Source organism: Lagenorhynchus albirostris, chromosome 9 (assembly GCF_949774975.1).
Source record: "Lagenorhynchus albirostris chromosome 9, mLagAlb1.1, whole genome shotgun sequence".
Classification (NCBI taxonomy): Eukaryota; Metazoa; Chordata; class Mammalia; order Artiodactyla; family Delphinidae; genus Lagenorhynchus; species Lagenorhynchus albirostris.
Window position 1 is genome coordinate 50,063,289 of NC_083103.1, and position 22,569 is coordinate 50,085,857.

A 22,569-nucleotide genomic window follows, 5' to 3' on the forward strand; every position below is an offset into this window, starting at 1 on the left:
TGTCGTACCCTAACCTGTACCCTAAACCATCCCTGTCCCCTATCGCTAACCATAACCCTAACCCTAACCCTTACCTGAAACCTTACCCTAACCCGTCCCCTAATCCTAACCCGTACGCTAACACTAAATCGTGCCCTCACACGTACGTTCACCCTAAACCGCTGTCGTACCCTAACCTGTACCCTAAACCGTCCCCATCCCCGTCCCCTAACCGTAACCCTAACCCTAACCCTAACACTTACCCGAAGCCTTACCCTAACCCGTCCCCTAATCCTAACCCATACGCTAACACTAACCCGTGCCCTCACACGTACACTCACCCTAAACCGTTGTCGTACCCTAACCTGTACTCTCAACCGTCCCCTAACCCTAACCCTAACCCTAACTCTAACCCGTACCTTAAGCCTTACCCTAACCCGTCCCTTAATCCTAACCCGTACACTAACACTAACCCGTGCCCTCACACGTACGCTCACCCTAAACGGTTGTCGTACCCTAACCTGTACCCTAAACCTTCCCCGTCCTCTAACCATAAGCCTAACCCTAACCCTAAACCTTACCCGAAGCCTTACCCTAACCCGTCCCCTAATCCTAACCCATACGCTAACACTAACCCATGCCCTCACAGGTATGCTCATCCTAAACCATTGTCGTACCCTAACCTGTACCCTAAACCGTCCCCATCCCCTAACCCTAACCCTAACCCTAACCCTTACTCGAAGCCTTACCCTAACCCGTCCCTTAGTCCTAACCCGTACACTAACACTAACTCGTGCCCTCACACGTACGCTCACCCTAAATCGTTGTCGTACCCTAACCTGTACCCTAAACCGTCCCCGTCCCCTAACCCTAACCCTAACCCTAAACCTTACCCGAAGCCTAATGTGTGACTGTGGTCTGTTTTGTAATTCAGTTCATGTGTAGCGATGTTTACCTTCCCTCTTTAAGTGATATCTTATGATAAGTCTCATTTTCTGTGTGACTTCTTTCACTTAGAATCATCATACCTAAATCCACTCATTATGCTGCTACTAGCCTTCTGACATTGATTTCATGGCTGTGTTATATCCCATTTTACATAAGTACCACAACGTTTTTATACTATTTTCTCTTTCCTGGGATATTTACGCTGTACCAGAGTCGAGGTTCTTATAAATGGAGCAGCCCTAAACTTTGAGGTGCCTGTGTCTTGTTGATTTTTAGTCTTCCCAAGATATATGCCCGTGAGTGGAAGTGCCCTATGCTCTGTAGCTCTCTTTTTTAGATGTTTTAGGAAACAACATACACTTCTCCAGAGTGGTTGTCGGCAATTTATATCCCCCCCATCAGCGTAACAAGGCTCCCTGTTCTCCATTGTTTATCCTGCATTTCTGGATTTTACACTTTGTTCGGATGGCGCTTTTCACCGGTGGGAAGTGAGACTTCTTTGTAGTGCAGATTTGCCTTGCCTGCTTGCTTGGTTGGCCAAAAAGGGCGTATGCGTTTTTTCCTGAATATATGCAGGAAAAAACGCATACGCCCTTTTTGGCCAACTGCATCATTGTCGAAGTTCTGCCGCTTTTCATGTGCTTTAAAGGCGAGTCCAATCTACCTCTTGAAATCTGTTTCCTGCAATTCTGCCTTGCGTTCAAATCCTCTTCGTTGCCTTACCTCAATATATTGTTGGACGATAGTTGTCAATTATAACTCTGCAGGTTTGTGAATTGCAGTGTCCCTGAGCTCCATTTTTCAACTCGCTTTTTTGTGAGCTGGCCGCAAAACCGCAGGATTGCTTCAGGCCCTATTCTGGTTCTGGGGCCGCAGGCTGAGTCTTTGGTCAATTCCTCTTCCTGATGGGAAATTAGAGTGACATGTGCCTGTCCAAACACCTACAGCTAGTCTCTCATTTGTTCCCCCTCTTCCCGTTCATCCTCTGGACAAATTACAAACTGCTAAACACGAGGTTAAAAGTGCTGATTCTCCAAGTGGGGAGATTGTTAGTAAAGCGGCTGGAATGGCGAACCCAAGCAGCAGGAGATGACAAATCAGGTGCATTTTAGAGACCTTTCCCGATCACACGGTGTACCATCCTCTGGGTTTCCTGTGCATCTTGTAGCTGTAGGAAGATTCCCTTGAACCTAGAGAGTTGGAACCCATGGAATGGGAAGCACACAGTATTAATGTAAAGGGTCTGCATTTGCTCACCCAACCTCACCAATCCTCTCAGCCCCAAGAGTGTCCAGCCTTATGTCTCATCCAGCTGTGGGTATAGATGTGGTCAGTCCAGGTTGCATCACAGCTCGTGAACGAATTTTGTAAAAATTTCTCTCTCTTTCACTGTCCTTGTGTTTTGTGTTTGAAATTTATTTTTATAATGGGGTTTAGCTGAGTTTCACTGCTGTGTTTATGCCACTTTACACACACTTGATTCACTTACAGAGAGATATCAATACATAAGTTTTAAGAGTCTTACTAGTGAGATATGTTCTTCTGTGGTGAATAGGGGGTGTTGAGTCCAGTTCATTGAGCAAGGAGTAGGTCTTGTCTATTACATATTTGGTTTATGGAACGGTATCTGTGCTAATTTCAAACTCTTGTTTTATGCACCGCCCCACCTCATCTTTCCCCTTAAGCAGGCATAAGTGTGTTTTCTAAATGTGTGACTCTGGTCTGTTTTGTAATTCAGTTCATGTGTAGCGATGTTTACATTCCCTCTATAAGTGATATATTATGATAAGTTTCCTTTTCTGTGTGACTTATTTCACTTAGAATCATCGTACCTAAATTCGCACCTTATGCTGCTACTAGCCTTATGGCATTCATTTCATGGCTGAGTGATATTCCATTGTACATAAGTACCACAACTTCTTTATCCATTTTTCTCTTTCCTGGGATATTTAAGGTGTACTGAAGTTGAGGTTCTTGAATCAGAGCAGCCCTAAACTTTGGGGTGCCTTGTCTTGTTGATTTTTAGTCTTCCCACGATATAGTGCTGTGAGTGGAAGTGCCCTATGCTCTGTAGCTCTGTTTTTTAGATGTTTTAGGAAACACCGTACACTTCTCCAGAGTGGCTCTTGGCAATTTACACCCCGCACGTCAGAAACAAGGCTCCCTGTTCTCCATGGTCTGTCCTGCATTTCTGGATTTTACAGTTTGTTCGGATGGCACTTTTCACCGGTGGGAAGTGAGACTTCTTTGTAGTGCAGATTTGCCTTGCCTGCTTGCTTGGTTGGCCAAAAAGGGCGTATGCGTTTTTTCCTGAATATATGCAGGAAAAAATGCATACACCTTTTTTGGCCAACTGCATCATTGTCAAAGTTCTGCCGGTTTTCTTGTGCTTTAAAAGCGAGTCCAATCTACCTCTTGAAATCTGTTTCTTGCAATTCTGCCTTGCTTTCAAATCCTCTTCATTGCCTTACCTCAATATATTGTTGGACAATAGTTGTCAATTATAACTCTGCAGGTTTGTGAATTGCAGTGCCCCTGAGCTCCATTTTTCACCTCGCTTTTTTGTAAGCTGGCTGCAAAACCGCAGGATTGCTTCAGGCCCTATTCTTGTTCTGGGGAGGCAGGCTGAGCCTTTGGTCAATTCCTCTTCCCGATGGGAAATTAGAGTGATATGTGCCTGTCGAAACGCCTACAGCTAGTCTCTCATTGGTTCTCCCTCTTCCCGTTCATCCTCCGGACAAATTGCAAACTGTGCGAAACAGAAGTTTAAAGGTGCTGATTCTTCAAGTGGGGAGATTGTTAGTAACGTGGCTGGAATGGCGAACCCGAGCACCAGGAGAGGATAAATGAGGTGCATTTTAGACACATCTCCCCATCACACGGTGTACAGTCCTCTGGGTTTCCCATGCATGTTTTAGCTGTAGGAAGATTCCCTTGAACCTGCAGATTTCGGACCCATGGAATGGGTACCCGGCAGTATTACTTTAAAGGGTCTGCATTTCCTCATCCAACCTCACTAATTTCTTAGCGCGAACAGTTTCCAGCCTTATGTCTCATCCTGCTGTGGGTCTAGATGTGTTCAATCCATGTTGCATCACAGCCCCGGAGAAAAAGTTGTAAGAAGTTTTCTGTGTCTCATTGTCTTTTATTTTTTTTAATTTATTATTATATTGGTTACAGCTGATTTTCAAAGCTCTGTTTCTTGCTGCTGTACATCCACTTGATTCACGTACAGAGAGACATCAATAAATTCTTTTTCAGATTCTTACCAGTCGTATATATTCTTTTCTGGTGACTTGAGTGTGCTGAGTGCAGTTCTTTGAGCTACCGTGTAGGCCTTGTTGATTATCAATTTGGCATTTGGAATGGTATTTTTGCTAATTTCAAACTCCTGGATAATGCCTCACCCCTCCCCACCTTTCCCCTTTAGCAGCCTTACACGTGTTTTCTACATATTTGACTATGTTTCTGTTTTGTAATTTATTTCATGTGTAGCCATTTTTGATTCCACCCTTAAGTGATATCTTATGATATGTGTCTTTTTCTTTCTGACTTATGTCACTTAGAATGATTGTACGTAACTCCTCTGGAGTTGTTGCAATTGGCCTTATTTCATTGATTTCCGGACTGAGTAATATTCCACTCTACATGAGTACCATATCTCTTTTAACCATTTTTTCCTTCCAGGGACATTTAGGTTATATCCAAGTCGAGGCTTTTTTAAACACAGAGGCGGTAAATGTTGGGGTGCCTGTGTCCTGTCGATTTCTGTTTTTCCCAAGATATATGCCCATGAGTGAAAGTGCCCTATGCTCTGTAGCTCATTTTTTAGATGCTTTAGTAAACACAATACACTTCTCCAGTGTGGCCGTTGGCAATTTATATTTACACTATCAGCCTCACAGGGCTCCCTTTTCTCCTCGCCCTGTTTACACTTTATGAGGATGGCTCTTCTGACTGATGCAAAGTGATACCTTTTGTAGTATTGATTTCCAGTGCCCACCTGTTTTGTTGGCTAAAAAGGGTGTATGCCCTTTTCTTGAATATATTCAGGAAAAAAGCATATGCCTTTTTTGGCCAACTGCATCGTAGGCGATGTTCAGCCTCTTTTCTTGTGCTTTAGTGGCGAGTCCATTCTACCTCTTCAAATCCCTTTCCTGCCATTCTCCCTTGCTTACAAGTCCTTTTCGGTGACTTACCTCAAGACATTTTTCGGAGATAGATATTTTCCACTCTGCAGTTTCGTGAATTTTAGTGTCCCTGAGTTTCAGTTTTCAACTTGTGTTTTTGGGAACTGGCCACAAGAGAGCGGGATTTCCTCAAGCCTTTTCTGTTTCCGTGGGCAATCCTAGCTCTTGGTCAGTTCGTCTTCCTGATTGGAAATTAGAGTGACATGTGCCTGTCCGAACACCTAGGACTTGTCTCTCATTGTTTCTTCTCCTTACGCTTCATCCTCTGGACAAATTCCAAACTGTGTGCAACAGGATGTTGACGGTGCTGACATCCCCAAGTGGGGAGATTATTAGGAAAGACGCTGGAGGGGTGAACCCGAGCACCAGGAGATGAGGAGATGAGATGCCTTTTCCAAACTCTTCCCGATCAAATGGTGTACCATCCTCTGGGTGTGACAGGAATGTTTTAGCTGTAGGAAGGGTCCTGTGCATGTAAGGAGAACACCAGGGATTTTTCCAAATCAGTGTCTCCATGAACCCCAAACTGGGGAACTTTTTAAGCTACGGCTACACGTATGTTCATTAAGAGCCTTGGGAGTAGGCAGAGTCCAAACTTTAGATGATTGAAGTCTTCAGGGTCAGAAGCGCTCACCATCGGCTTCCCTTAGGTTACATTTTATCTGTCGTTGATAGATGATGTCGATAAAAATATCTATTCTTTTTCAGATTATTTCCCCTTATAGGTTATTGAAAAATATTGAGTGTAATTCCCTGTGCTATACAGTAGTTCCTTGTTGATGATCTATTTTATACATAGCAGTGTATATGTGTTAATCCCAAACTGTTAATTTATCCCTCCTCCCACCTTTCCCCTTTGGTAATAATAAATTATAAGATTTTATACTTCTCAAAAATGGGGGAGCTAAAAGAAGGTATCATTTTCAATGGAAAAACATTCAAAACAAGATTGAAGCTTTAGCCAAGATTATTAGATGTACATCCTTGGAAAGAAATCACTTCATTTCTCTAATGTTGACCTGACAAATAAGACAAACCTCTTGAACTTGCTTATAATAAAGTGATGGAAATATCCAATGGAAGTGTTACAAACATCTTATTTTACCCGAGCCTTATACGCTGCTCTATGTTAATTACAGTTTGGCTCACACATCTGTTCATTGAAGTTACAATATTCTCAATTTCTGTTACTGATCCTCCAGAGTGGGCCCCAACAAGGGTCCCCCTGCCCAGTGTCATTGGAGCCAACAGATCAAGACTGAGTTTGGTTCAGAAGCAAAGGAAACTTTATATTTTGATCAGAGAATGGAGAGGTGAGAGCGTGCACTCCCCTGCGGGCTGTGGGCGGGGCTGTTGTGTAGGGATCCCGGCAGCGTCAGCGGGAGGGAAGGGGCGGAGCTCTCGAGGGCCGGGTTGGCTGCAGCTCAGGCTCTATGTCGTGGAGTCTGCATGGGGCCCCGCGAGCTGAGGTGTCGGCCCAGCCATTCTGCACTAGGAAATTGGGTCTGAAGTGCTGGGTGTGGGACCTCTGCATGCGGAACCCTAGGAGCACGTGAAATTAGACAAAGCACAAAGGAAAAAAAGGTTAGACTTTATTTTATTGCCCAGATTCCATTTTTATCTCCCAGGAATTTTTCATGGGCTTTGCCAGTGACAAACCCCTCCTCTGCCTTTTGTCCCATTCCTCATTCTTGGGGCGCTGTGGGTGCAGACCCCTCTTCTGTAACTGCTTCGTGCTGAGTTGGGAGTCCTCATACCCGGGCGGGGAGGGGCAGAACTTCTCCCCAGCAGCCTCCAGGTGAGGTTGATTGTCCCCAGACCTCCTGCCTCACTGCTTGTCCGCCTGCGCACCAGCATTGGAAGTGCTATAGATTCTAATGACCTTTAAGGGTCCAGGAAAGAGATGCACAGAGACGCTGGGGGGGCCGGTTTTACCCCGCCCCACATTTGTTTGGCCACCTTAGGCTGACGGTTTCTGCCAGCCTAGATGCTCTGACCTGTAGTCTGTGCTTTCTTCAATTAGGCCCCTGAATTAACGTACAAACAGCACCAGGTGTCAGAGCCCTGCCTACTCAACTCCCAGACAATCCAGGGTCGGTGGTGATCCAGGACCATGATGGCCACTGAATCAACGTCCTTTTGAAGTAGCCAGGAGTCCAGCCGGTCTTATTGGCCGCCGTCACTGCGGTGTCTGTAGGTTTTTCTATTGTGACAGCATGATAAACGGTTCCCCCGCCAAGCTTATTAGCTCCCCTCTGGGTGCAGTACGTCCTGCAAGCAGTAGTCTGCTCTTTTGGGGCACACTCTTGTTTTCTGAGAGAAACTCCAGGTCAAGTGATGGTCACACGAGTCGTCATGGGGGCCCGTTGCCCCCGGTTGTCTCTGGAGGTTGGAGCTGGAGGGCCTCCTCACTCGAGGTCAGTGTGCCCATGGAGTGACCCCTGCAACTGCAGGGCATGGTGGGTGGTTAGGATCACCACGTGGGGTCCTTTTCCCTTAGGAGGCAGCTGACCTTGCAGGCTGCTGATTTCCAGGTTTTTAGATACCCCCAGTATCCTGGCCAGATGGGGCGGCGGGCCAAGCCCTTGGTGACCGTAACTTCTCCTACCTGGAGGGCATTCTTGCGTTGTTCCATTTCAAGTGGTCCCAGTTTTTGCACTAATACTCCAAGGGCGATTCACCTTCTATGGAGATGTAAAGGTCAAAGGGTTTAGCTAAATTAGGGAGGTCCAGGGCAAGTGTCTGAATTGACTGCTCTTTCCATTCTTGAAAGGCCGCTTCTGGATTCTATTCAAAAGGATCATCATCTTTTCCTTTCAGTGTTTCATATAGAGGCCCAGCTATTAGACTGTAGTTAGGGATCCAGATGCAGCAAACCCCGGCCTCCCCAGGAACCCCTAAGCTGTCTTCTAGTTTTAGGACGGGTAAGGCTGCAAATGGCTTCTTCCCTGTCCTGGGATGGGCTTCTCCGACCTTCTGTGAGAATGAAGCCCAGGCAGGTCACGTTAGTCTGTGATATTTGAGACTTTTTCTTGGACACCTTCTATCCTTTATTGGCTAGGTAGTTCAGAGGCCTACTTAGTAGGGCTGGAGATCAGAATGTCATCTGCATATTGAAGAAGGGTTCCCTTTTCCAGAGGTAGAACTTCTAAGTCTTTAGCTAACGTTTCCCCAAAATGGTGTGGGAATTTTTGAACCCTTGGGGCAGGACGGCCCAGCAGTATTGTTTTTGTTGTATGTTGAGTCTTGCCACTCACAAGCCAAAATTTCTTGTGACTCTGGGACTAATGGAATACAGAAGAAGGCATCATTGAAGTCTAATACAGAATACCATGTTCTGGTGGATGGTAGAATGTCCAGTAGTGTGTAGGAATTAGGAATTACTGGATGTATATCCTTGGTGACTTCACTGACTCTCCTGACATCCTTTACCAGATCCCCAGCAGCCCACGGGGCTCTCGTGGTCAGGCCAATCCCAGGATATGGAGCTCACCTGGGCAGGTCCCCCCCCCACGCAGCCCATGGGGCTCTAATAGTCACGGCCCTCCCAGGATATGGAGCTCACTGGGCAGGTCCCCAGCAGCCCATGGGGCTCTTGTGGTCAGGCCCCTCCCAGGTTACAGAGCTCCCCTGGGCAGGTACCCTGGCAGGGATGGGCACACAGGAACCGTGCACATAGCCCTCATTGAAGAGCACCCCCAGCTCACCTGTCACTCAGAGCTGACACAGAGCACCTCAGAGCAGGACTTGAACTAACAAACAGCAGCTCTGACAGGTCTGTGGCCCTGGGCATCACTCTGTGCGGCCTCCCTCCGTTTGGTCTTCCAGAGACTTCCACTGCAGTTGGGGCACCAGGCCTCTGTCTCCACCCACCACCCCTCCTCTCCCTGACTCTTGGGTTCCTCTCATTAGGAGAGGGTCTTCTTGAAGTTGTCTCCCACCCATGGGCCAGATAAAATGATTAGAGAACAGAGCTGCAGCCCCTTGTCTATCCTGACTCTCAGGAGCCCACACCTGTTCCTTGGACCTGGCCTGTTCAGCAAGGTCCATTTTCTGCAACTGTGAGCCCCTGAGGGGTGAGGATTGGCTGACCTGGGCAGCCTGACCCTGCCGGCCAGCCCTCCCCAGGTGTGCCTGAGTTGAGGTCAATATAAACACTGCTCCAGGAAGCAAGAGCCCCTGCAGCTGTGCCTGACGCCATATTCTCTGCCCCGTCAGCAGTGTCGGGGCTGGGCTGGGGGGAGGGAGTGAGGGGCCACGGCTTTGTGGGTGGCCCGGTGTGAGTGGGGCTCTGCTTGACTTTCTGCAGGAGTTGCCAAGCTGCCACCTGCTAAAGAAGAGGATGTGTCACCCATACCTGCCGCTGGAATTTCTCCCTGGGCAGAGGTGAGGAAGGAAAAAAGCAGTGGGGGCCGGGACAGGAGGGGTATCTCAGGAAGGAAAATGGAAACCTTCCAGAAGAGCGCCCGGGGCCAGGACCATCCTGGCTGGCCTACAGGCACCAAGTCGGCCTGTGTGCTGTCGCTGGTGTGGCTGCATGGCCCTTCCTATAGGCTTTCAAGTCCTTGTACCTATTCAGGTGTTTTACCTGGGAAGGGTGGGAACAGTTCAGCAGCAGCTGGCCTGGGGCTCAGCTCACGTTTACTCACAGACGTCTCGGCACAGTCCCCCAGCTTTGCAATGAGGACGCTCCTTGCGGGGGGGTTGCTGGCTGCATGGGAGACGATTCCCCACCTCTGACCAACTTCAGAATTGTTTACCACTGGAGCAAGTGCCCTGATAGGGTTTTCCTCTGTATAACTGGTGGGTTCTGTTTTTTTTTTTCTTTTTTGGTTCAAGGTAGATTTTATTCCTCTTTTTTGTATTTATAGATATAAGCATGGAAATCATTCATTCATATAAATACATGTATGTGAAGAGAAGAACTTTTTTTCTGTTTTATTATTTTTAATTTCATTTAAAAAAATTTTTTAATTTAATTTTATTTATTTTTTATACAGCAGGTTCTTATTGGTTATCTATTTTATACATATAAATGTATACATGTCAATCCCAATCTCCCAACTCATTCCCCCCCAACCCATGGCTTTCCCCCCTTGGTGTCCATACGTTTGTTCTCTACATCTGTGTCTCTATTTCTGCCCTGAAAACCGGTTCATCTGTACCATTTTTCTAGGTTCCACATGTATGCATTAATATACGATATTTGTTTTTCTCTTTCTGACTTACTTCACTCTGTATGACAGTCTCTAGATCCATCAACGTCTCTACAAATGACCCAATTTCATTCCTTTTTATGGCTGAGTAATATTCCATTTTATATATGTACCACATCTTTTTCCATTCGTCTGTCTGTGGGCATTTAGGTTGCTTCCATTACCTGGCTATTGTGAATAGTGCTGCAGTGAACACTGGGGTGCATGTGTCTTTCTGAATTATGGTTTTCTCTGGGTATATGCCCAGTAGTGGGCTTGCTGGATCATATGGTAATTCTATTTTTAGTTTTTTAAGGAACCTCCATACTGTTCTCCATAGTGACTGTTTCAATTCACATTCCCACCAATAGTGGAAGAGGGCTCCTTTTCTCCACACCCTCTCCAGCATTTGTTGTTTGTAGATTTTCTGATGATGCCCATTCTAACAGGTGTGAGGTGATACCTCATTGTAGTTTTGATTTGCATTTCTCTAATAATTAGTGATGTTGAGCAGCTTTTCATGTGCGTCTTGGCCATCTCTATGTCTTCTTGGAAGTAATGTCTATTTAGATCTTCTGCCCATTTTGTTTGTTTTTTTAATATTGAGCTGCATGAGCTGTTTATATATATTGGAGATTAATCCTTTGTCCATTGATTCATTTGCAAATACTTTCTCCCATTCTGAGGGTTGTCTTTTCATCTTGTTTGTAGTTTCCATTGCTTTGCAAAAGCTTTTACATTTCATTAGGTCCCATTTGTTTAGTTTTCTTTTTTATTGCATTACTCTAGGAGGTGGATCAAAAAAGATCTTGCTGTGATTTATGCCAGAGTATTCTTCCTATGTTTTCCTGTAAGAGTTTTATAGTGTCCGGTCTTACATTAAGGTCTCTAATCCATTTTGAATTTATATTTGTGTATGGTGTTAGGGAGTGTTCTAATTTCATTCTTTTACATGTAGCTGTCCATTTTTCCCAGCACCACTGATTGAAGAGACTGTCTTTTCTCCATTGTATAGTCTTGCCTCCTTTGTCATAGATTAGTTGACCATAGGTGTGTAGGTTTACCTCTGGGCTTTCTTTCTTTCTTTCTTTTTTTCTTTTACACCTTTATTGGAGTATAATTGCTTTACAATGGAATGTTATTGTCTGCTGTATAACAAAGTGAATCAGCTATACATATACATATATCACCATATCCCCTCCCTCCTGCATCTCCCTCCCACCCTCCATATCCCACCCCTTTAGGTGGTCACAAAGCACCGAGCTGATCTCCCTGTGCTATGTGTCTGCTTCCCAGTAGCTATCGATGTTACATTTGGTAATGTATATATGTTCATGCCACTCTCTCACTTTGTCCCAGGTTAACCTTCCTCCTCCCCGTGTCCTCAAGTCCTTTCTCTACGTCTGTGTCCTTAATCCTGTGCTGCCCCTAGGTTCTTCATAAACTTATTTTCTTTTGATTCCATATATCTCTGTTAGCATATGGTATTTGTTTTTCTCTTTCTGACTGACTTCACTGTGTAGGACAGACTCTAAGTCCATCCACCTCACTACAAAGAACTCAGTTTTGTTTCTTTTTATGGCTGAGTAATATTCCATTGTATATATGTGCCACATCTTCTTTATCCATTCATCTGTGCATGGACATTTAGGTTGCTCCCATGTCCTGGCTATTGTAAATAGAGCTGCAATGAACATTGTTGTACATAACTCTTTTTGAATTATGGTTTTCTCAGGGTAAATGCCCAGTAGTTGGATTGATGGGTTGTATGGTACTTCTACTTTTAGTTTTTTAAGGGACCTCTATACTGTTCTCCCTAGTGGCTATATCAACTTACATTCCCACCAATAGTGCAAGAGCGTTCCCTTTTGTCCAATAAATGCCTCTCCAGCATTTATTGTTTGTAGATTTTTTGATGATTGCCATTCTGACTGCTGTGAGGTGATACCTCACTGTAGTTTTGATTTGCATTTCTCTAATGATTAGTGATGTTCAGCATCCTTTCATGTGTTTGTTGGCAATCTGTATATCTTCTTTGGAGAAATGTCTATTTAGGTCTTCTGCCCATTTTTGGATTGGGTTTTTTGTTTTTGTGATATTGAGCTACATGAGCTGCTTGTAAATTTTGGAGATTAATCCTTTGTCATTTGCTTCATTTGAAAACATTTTCTCCCATTCTGAGGGTTGTCTTTTTGTCTTGTTTATGATTTCCTTTGCTGTGCAAAAGCTTTGACGTTTCACTAGGTGCCATTTGTTTATTTTTGTTTTTATTTCCACTTCTCTAGGAGGTGGGTCAAAAAGGATCTTGCTGTGATTTATGTCATAGTGTTCTTCCTATGTTTTCCTCTAAGAGTTTTATAGTGTCTGGTCTTACATTTAGATCTCTAATCCATTTTGGGTTTATTTTTGTGTATGGTGTTATGGAGCGTTCTAATTTCATTCTTTTACATGTAGTTGTCCAGTTTTCCCAGCACCACTTACTGAAGAGGCTGTCTTTTCTCCATTGTATATCCTTGCCTCCTTTGTCATAGATGAGTTAGCCATAGGTACGTAGGTTTATCTCTGGGCTTTCTTTCCTGTTCCATTGATCTATATTTCTGTTTTTGGGCCAATACCATATATTCTTGATTACTGTAGCTTTGTAGTATAGTCTGAGGTCAGGATGTCTCATTCCTCCAGCTCTTTTAATTTCCCTCAAGACTGCTTTGGCTATTCGGGGTCTTTTGTGTCTCCATACAAATTTTAAGATTTTTTTGCTCCAGTTCTGTACAAAATGCCACTGGTAATTTGATAGGGATTGCATTGAATCTGTAGATTGCTTTGGGTAGTATAGTCATTTTCACAATATTGATCCTTCTCATCCAAGAACATGGTTTATACCTCCATCTGTTTATATCATCTTTGATTTCTTTCAGCAGTGTCTTATAGTTTTCTGAGTACAGGTCTTTTACCTCCTTAGGTAGGTTCATTCCTACGTATTTTATTCTTTTTGTTGCAATGGTGAATGGGACTGTTTCCTTAATTTCTCTTTCTGATCGTTCATTGTTAGTGTATAGGAATGCAAGAGATTTCTGTGCATTAATTTTGTATCCTGCGACTTTACCAAATTCATTGATTAGCTCTAGTAGTTTTCTTGTGGCATCTTTAGGATTCACTATGTGTAGTATCATGTCATTTGCAAACAGTGACAATTTTACTTCTTCTTTTCCAATTTGTATTCCTTTTATTTCTTCTCTGATTGCTGTGTCTAGGACTTCCAAAACTATGTTGAGAAATAGTGGTGAGAGTGGAAATCCTTGTCTTGTTCCTGATCTTAGAGGAAATGCTTTTAGCTTTTTACCATTGAAAATGATGTTTGCTGTGGGTTTGTCATATACCGCCTTTATTATGTTGAGGTAGATTCCCTCTATGCCCACTTTTTGGAGACGTTTTATTATAAATGGTGTTGGATTTTGTCAACAGCTTTTCCTGCATCTATTGGGATGATCATATTTTTATTCTACAATTTGTTAATATGGTGTATCACATTGATTGATTTGTGTATATTGAAGAATCCTTGCATCCCTGGGATAAAACCCACCTGTTCATGGTGTATGATCCTTTTAATATGTTGTTGGATTCTGTTCGCTAGGATTTTGTTGAGGATTTTTGCATCTATATTCATCAGTGATATTGGTCTGTAATTTTCTTTTTTTGTGGTAATGTTTGTCTGGTTTTGGCATCAGGGTGATGGTGGCCTCATAGAATGAGTTTGGGAGTGTTCCTTCCCCTGAAAATTTCTGAAGAGTTTGAGAAGGTTGGGTGTTAGCTCTTGTCTAAGTGTTTGATAGAATTCACCTCTGATGCCATCTGGTTCTGGACTTTTGTTTGTTGGAAGATTTTTAATCAGTTTCAATTGCATTACTTGTGATTGGTCTGTTCATATTTTCTATTTCTTCCTGATTCAGTCTTGGAAGGTTATACCTTTCTAAGAATTTGTCCATTTCTTCAAAGTTGTCCATTTTATTGGCATAGAGTTGCTTGTAGTAGTCTCTTAGGATGCTTTGTATTTCTGTAGTGTCTGTTACAACTTCTCCTTTTTCATTTCTAATTTTATTGGTTTGAGTCCTCTCCCTCTTTTTCTTGAGTCTGGCTAAAGGTTTATCATTTTGTTTATCTTCTCAAAGAACCAGCATTTAGTTTTATTGATCTTTGCTATTGTTTTTATTTCATTTATTTCTGCTCTGATCTTTATGATTTCTTTCCTGCTACTAACTTTGGGTTTTGTTCTTCTTTCTCTAGTTCCTTTAGGTGTAAGTTTAGATTGTTTATTTGAGATTTTTCTTGTTTCTTGAGGTAGGCTTGTATTGCTATAAACTTCCCTCTTAGAACTGCTTTTGCTGCATCCCATAGGTTTTGGATCATCGTGTTTTTGTTGTCATATTTCTCTAGGTAGTTTTTGATTTACTCTTTTATTTCTTCAGTGATCTCTTGGTTATTTAGTAACGTATTGTTTAGCCTCCATGTGTTTGTGTTTTTTACATTTTTTTCCCTGTAATTGATTTCTAATCTCATAGCATTTTGGTCGGAACAGCTGCTTGATATGATTTAAGTTTTCTTAAATTTACTGAGGCTTTATTTGTGACCTAACATGTGATCTATCCTGGAGAATGTTCCGTGTGCCATTGAGAAGAACGTGTAATCTGCTGTTTTTGGATGGAATGTCCTATAAATATCCATTAAATCTATTTGGTCTATTGTGTCATTTAAAGCTTGTGTTTCCTTATTAATTTTCTGTCTGGATGACCTCCATTGGTGTAAGTGAGGTGTTAAAGTCCCCCGCTACTATTGTGTTACTGTCGATTTCCTCTTTTATAGCTGTTAGCAGTTGCCTTATATATTGAGGTGCTCCTATGTTGGGTACATATATATTTATAATTGTTATACCTTCTTGGATTGATCCCTTGATCATTATGTAGTGTCCTTCCTTGTCTCTTGTAACATTCTTTATTTTAAAATCTATTTTATCTGATATGAGTATTGCTACTCCAGCTTTCTTTTGATTTTCATTTGCATGGAATATATGTTTTCATCCCCTCACTTTCAGTCTGTATGTGTCCCTAGGTCTGAAATGGGCCTCTTGTAGACAGCATATATATGAGTCTTGTTTTTGTATTCATTCAGTGAGCCTGTGTCTTTTGGTTGGAGCATTTAATCCATTCACGTTTAAGGTAATTATCAATATGTATGTTCTTATTACTGTTTTCTTCATTGTTATGGGTTTGTCTTGGTGGGTCCTTTTCTTCTCTTGTGTTTCCCACTTAGAGAAGTTCCTTTAGCATTTGTTGTAGAGCTGGTTTGGTGGTGCTGAATTCTCTTAGCTTTTGCTTGTCTGTAAAACTTTTGATTTCTCCGTTGAATCTGAATGAGATCCTTGCTGGGTGGAGTACTCTTGGTTGCAGGTTCTTCCCTTTCATCACTTTAAATTTATCATGCCACTCCCTTCTTGCTTGTAGACTTTCTGTGGAGAAATCAGCTGTTAACCTTACGGGAGTTTCCTTGTATGTGATTTGTCATTTTTCCCTTGTTGCTTTCAATAATTTTTCTTTGTCTCTAATTTTTGTCAATTTGATTACTCTGTGTCTCGGCATTTTTCTCCTTTGGTTTATCCTGCCTGGGACTCTCTGTGCTTCCTGGATTTGGGTGGCTATTTCTTTTCCCATACTAGGGAATTTTTCGACTATAATCTCTTCAAATATTTTCTTGGGTCCTTTCTCTCTCTCTTCTCCATCTGGGACCCCTATAATGCGAATGTTGTTGTGTTTAATGTTGTCCCAGAGGTCTCTTAGGGTGTCTTCATTTATTTTCATTCTTTTTCTTTATTCTGTTCCATGGCAGTGATTTCCACCTTTCTGTCTTCCAGGTCACTTATCCGTTCTTCTGCCACAGTTATTCTGCTACTGATTCCTTCTAGTGTATTTTTCATTTCAGTTATTGTATTGTTCATCTCTGTTTGTTATTTAATTCTTATAGGTGTTTGTTCCTTAATTCTTCTAGGTCTTTGTTAAGCATTTCTTGCATCTTCTCGATCTTTTCCTCCATTCTTTTTCCAAGGTCTTGGATCATCTTCCCTATCATTATCCCGAATTCTTTTACTGGAAGGTTGCATATCCCCACCTCATTTCGTTGTTTTTCTGGGGATTTATCTTGTTCCTTGATCTGGTATAAAGTCCTCTGCCTTTTCATTTTCTCTATCTTTCTGTGAATGTGTTTTTCCTTCCACAGGCTGCAGAATTGTAGTTCTTCTTGCTTCTGCTGTCTGCTCTCCGGTGATTGAGTCTATCTTAGAGGCTTGTGCAAGCTTCCTTATGGGAGGGACTGGTGGTGGGTAGAGCTGGGTGTTGCTCTGGTGGGCCGAGCTTTAATCTGCTTGTCTGTGGATTAAATAAAAGTTTAATAAAAAGCTTAATCCGCTTGTCTGCTGATGCATGGGGCTGGGTTCCTTCCCTGTTGGTTGTTTGGCCTGAGGCGACCCAGCACTGGAGCCTACCTTGCTCCTGGAAGGGCTAATGGCAGACTCTGGGAGGACTCATGCCAAGGAGTATTTCCCAAAACTTCTGCTACCAGTGTCGTTGTCCCCACGGTGAGCCACAGCCACTCCCCGCCTCTGCAGGAGACCCTCTAAAACTAGCAGGTAGGTCCGGTCATTCATCTACGGGGTCACTGCTCCTTCCCCTGGGTCCTGATGTGCACACTACTTTGTGTGTGCCCTCCAAGAGTGGAGTCTCTGTTGAGACTGAGTCTCTGAGTGCAGTTGAGACTCTGAGACTCTGAATGGAGTCACACAGACTCTGGGTCCTGTGAAGCTTCGATGCTTTGTGGTTCTAGATATCCTATAGGAGATGGTCCACAGCAGGTGAAGCTAACGCTGTCAGTAGAGGTGGTGAAGCCAACGATCTGCAGTTCCGACTAGAGGTGCGATGTACATAGAGGACAAAATCATCTCGTGTGAATGTAGTTAAGGCACGTTTAAGATGAATGCAGTAATGTTAATGCCTAACATCTTCTCTCTTGTGCCTCCTGTCAGGGACTCCATCCTCAGTTCCTGAGGCTCCTTGTAAGTCATGTACAGGGGAATGGAGAGAGGGCTCTGTCCAATCTGAGCCCTGAGTTAACCTGTGTGTATCTTAGGATAGTTTGTATTTCTGTGGTGTCTGTTGTAACATCATCTCTTTCATTTCTGATTTATTTGGGCCCTCTCTTTTTTTAAAAAAACATACTACTGTTGTCTTTTATTCTTTACAGAAGTTTAATAAGTGTTTGATCTACTACCCTTACTCTATGTATACTTTTTGCAGTGAGATTTTTACTTTTGTTTGTTTTCTTGTTACTATCAATAGTTAGTGAGACTTCTTTTAAGCTACCTTCAACATTGCTTATAAAGCTGCTTTATTAGTGATGACAGAGGCTTAATGGAAGTTGTGTTCTGGTTGTAAATTAGAATGCAGTGTGCCAGCAAAAAGCCCCTTAAGTTTATGTCTCATTGCTTCTTGTTCTCTTTTTAATTTAATTTTTATTTTTTATCACAGAAAATTTGATTATAATGTTTTGTTTGTTCTAAGTGTGCAAGATGTGGTTCTTTCACAAATATACATGTATCTATTCTTCTTCAGATCCTTTTCCCATGTATGTTATGACACAATGTTGAGTAGTCTTCTCTTGGTATTCCGTATGTCTTTGGTGATTATATATTTCACATGTGTTTGTATATCTCTGTTAACCACAATATCCTAATGTATCCAATCCTCACACTTGTCCATTTGGTGAACCATAAGTTTGTTTAAGGAATCTGTGATTGCCTTTCTCTGTGGAAATATATTCATTAGTATCAATTTTTAGCTAACACATATAAGTGATATAATAGGATATGTGTCTTTTATTGTTTGATTTAGTACGATTTGCCTGATTACCTCTAGACTCATCTATGGTGCTGCAAATGGCATTGTTTTATTTTTTTCCCTAGCTAGTATTCCATCTGTACATGTACCAGTTCTTCTTTGTCCACTCACTTCTTGATGGACTTTTTGGTTGCCTCCATGTCTTGGCTATTGTAATACTGCTGCAATGTACATTTGTCTGCCTGTGTCTTTCCAATTCTGTCTTCTTAGCTTATAGGCTCAGGAGTGGTCCTCCTGTATCATATGTTAGCTCAATGTTTACCTTTTAAAGACATCTCCATTCTCTTCTCATTAGTGGCTCTTTGCAGGTTACATCCCACTTAAAGTTGAGGGTATGCATTTCTCCACAACACCTTCAGCATTTATTGTTTGTAGTTTTCTTGTGGATGGATATTATGACTGGTGTGAGCTGATACCTTTTTGTGGTTGAATTTGCATGTGTCTCATAATCCGTTGAAATTGAGCTTTAAGGCATGTCCTTTTTATTTTTCAAACTGCTTAAAGCTTAGTTCTTCAAAGTGTTTTCTTAAAGTATGAGTCACATTTTGAAATTTTTTGGCCATTACCTCCCTCAAGACATTTTGAGGGCAGGATTCATTTACACCCCTGCAGTACTTGTACACATGAAGTGACCATTAGCACAGTACTTGTACACATGAAGTGACCATTAGCACAGGCTTTAAAGCTGCTTTTGCAGGTAATGACCAGAGGGCGGCAGCCTTTCTACGTTCCCCATGCTGGTACTAGGGAAACAGACCTTCCGGTCAGTGGTGTTCCTCAGTTATAAATTAGAGTGGAATGTGCCCGGATAAACCCACCAAAGCTGATGTTTCCTAACTTATGTTTGTTTTTGAAATTTAATTTATATTTTTTATTGAAGTAATATTCCATTGTGTACATGGACAATTCTTCTTGGTGCATTCCTCTGTTGATGGACTTTTTCGTTGCTTCCAAGTGTTGGCTATGGTAAATATTACTGGAGTGCAGGATTGCCAGCCAGTGACTTTTTGATTCTCATTTTCTCAGGTGATAGGCCGAGCAGTGGGTGTGACTGATTGACTAGTAGCTCAATGTTTCCCTTTTCAAAGCACCTCCACTGTGTTTTCATTAGTGGCTCTTACCACGTCCCCCTTAGAACCGAGGGTACGCATTTCTCCACAATCCCTTCAGCATTTCTTGTTTGCCGCATTTTTGCTAATGGCCATTCTGACTTCTGTGAGCTGATAGGTTTTTGTAATTTGGGTTTGCATGTCTTTAAAAATTCCTAAAATTCATCATTTTCCCACACCTTTTTATTCTCTGTTAAACAAAGAAAAAAGTGTGAGTACAATATACGTCTTGAAATTGTCTTCTTGGAAGGTTGCCCTCTTTTGAATTTTTGGTCGATTTTTACCCCCAGGATTTTTTTGGAGGGCAGGTGTAATTTACAGGCCTGCGAGTTTGGTGAATATTTAGTGACCATTAGTACTGGGTTTAAAGCTGCTTTTTTGGGAAACGGCTACAAGGAGGCAGCATTTCTCCATTACCAAATCTGGGTACTAGGGCAGCAGAGCCTTTCTGGAAGTCGTGTTCCTAGGCTGTAAATTAGAATGGAATGTGCCAGGAGAAACGCCCATAAGTTTGTCTCATTACTTCTTGGTTTCTAAAATTTTTTAAATCGGAGTAATGATTAGAATATTGTTTGTCCTAGGTGTACACAATCTGGTTCATTTGTACATTATATACGTCTATTCATGTACAGATCCTCTTCCCGTGTTAAATATTACAGAGTGTTCCGTACACCTCCCTTGCTATATGGTCGGTCTTTTTGATATATGTATATAATATGTATGTGTATACGTATTGGAACGCTAATCTTAATTTATCCATTCCGCCTACCTTTCCGTTTAGATAAGCATAGTTTTTTTCTACATCTGTCCATGTCTTTCTCTGTGGAAATATGTTCATTTGTGGCAGTTATTAGATAACGCCTATAAGTGATATCATAGGATATAGGTCTTTTGCTTTCCGACTTACCCCATGTTCTGTGATTATCTCCAAGCTCATCTATGGTGCCTCAAAGAGCAGTGTTTCATTGTTTTCCATGGCTAATATTCCATTGTGTACATGGACCACTTCTTCTTTATTCATTCATCTGTTGATGCAAATTGGTAACTTCACTGTCTTGGCTATTGTGAATAGGCTGCAGTGTAGCTTTTGCAGCCCGGGTCTTCTAGCTTCTGGTCTTCTCAGGTGAGAGGCGCAGCGGTGTGACTGCTGGATTGAATGGTACCTCAATTTTTACTTTTAAAGGCAGCTCCTTTCTGTTCTCATTATTGGCTGTTACCACTTTACATCTCACCAGCAGCTAGAGGGTACACATTTCTCTAAAACCCCTTCAGTATTTATTGTTTGTAGACTTTTTGCTGATCGTTAGTTGACAGTTATGAGTTGAAAACTTTTTGTAGATTAGATGTTCATGAGTGTAATAATTCCTGAGATTGAGCTTTTATCCATTTTCCTTTTTTTTTTTAAAAGAGAGTGAGTAAAACTTACCTCTTCATACTATCTTCTTGAAACATTGGCCTGTTTTGAATTTTTTTTCCCTGCCTCAGCACAGTTTTTTAGGGCAGGTGTCCTTTACAGCCCTGAGTCCTTGTGAATGTTAAGTGACCATTAGCTGTGGGCTTAAAGCCGCTCTTGCGGGAAATGGCCACAAGGCGGCAGCATTTCTACCTTTCCAACTCTGGGTTCTTGGGCAAGAGAGCTTCCCTGGAAATCGTGTTAGTAGGTTGAGAATTAGAGTGGAATGTGCCAGGGCAAACCCCCAAGAGCTTATATCTCCTTCTTGTTTGTTTTTTAAATTTAATTTTTATTAGTTATCAGAGCAAAGTTGATAAAAAATATTTTCTTTCTCCTAGGTGTACAGAATGTGGTTCATTATATCATGTATCTGTCTATTCATGTTTGGATCCTTTCCCATGTCGGTTATTACAGAGTGTTGAGTAGACCTTTCTTGGTATTCCATAGGTATTTTGTGATTATATATTTCATATGTATTAGCACATGTCTCTTAACCCCCATATCCTAATTCATCCATTCCTTACACCTTTCCATTTGGTTAAAGGTAATTTTGTTTTCTTAATCCATGCTTTTCCTTGTTTTGGAAATAAGTTCGTGGGTATCAATTTTTTGGTAACACCTGTAAGTGATGTCATAGGATATCTGTCTTTCAGTTTCTTTCGTACTTCAAGTTGGGTGATGATCTTTAGGTCCTTCTATGGTGGTGCAAACGGCACAGTTTCATTCTTTTCCATGGCTAATATTCCATTGTGTACATGGACCACTTCTTTTACATTTTTCTGTTGCTGGACATTTTGGATTCTTCCACGTCTTATCTATGGTAAATGTTCCTGCAGTGTAGGATTGCCAGCCTGTGTCTTTTCCATTCTGCTCTGCTCAGGTGATAGGTGCATCAAAGGACCTACCAGATCACATGGTAGCTCAATTTTTACCCTTAAAGGGACTTCCATTATGTTCTCACTACTGGCTGTTACCAGTTTACATCCTCCCAGCAGCTAGAGAGTACACAGTTCTCTGAAACCCCTTCAGCATTTATTCTTTGTAGACTTTTTGCTGAAGATCATTCTGATGGCTATGAGGGGAACATTTCTGTAGATTGCATTTGTCTGGCTTTATTAATTGCAGATGTTGAGCATCTTTCAATTCCCTTTTATTTTAAAGAAAAAAAAGAAAAGACAAAATGTGCGTAAAATATGCCTCTTAAAATTAGCTTCTTGAAATGTTGACGTCTTTTGAATTTTCTGGTCAATATACGACCCCAGGATTTTTTTTGATGGCAGGTGTCATTTACAGGCGTGCAATTATTTTGAATATTAAGTGACCATTAGCGCTGTTGTATGAAACGGCCAGAAGGCAGCAGCACTTCTCCTTACCAAATCTTGTTACTAGGGAAACAGAGCCATAATGGAAGTTGTGTTGTAGGTTGTAAATTAGAATAGAATGTGCCAGGAAAAAGCCCCTTAAGTTTATGTCTCATTACTTGCTGTTCGTTTTTTTAGTTTAATTTTTATTTTGTATCAGAGCAAATTTGATTACAATGTTTTGTGTGTTCTGGCTGTGCAAGATGTGATTCTTTTACACATATACATATATCTATTTTTCTTCGGATCCTTTTCCCACGTAGGTTATGACAGAATGTTGAGTAGTCTTCTTTTGGTATGCCATAGGTCTTTGGTGATTACATATTTCACATGTGTTTGCATATCTCTGTTAAACCCAATATCCTAATGTATCCAATCCTCACACCTTTCCATTTGG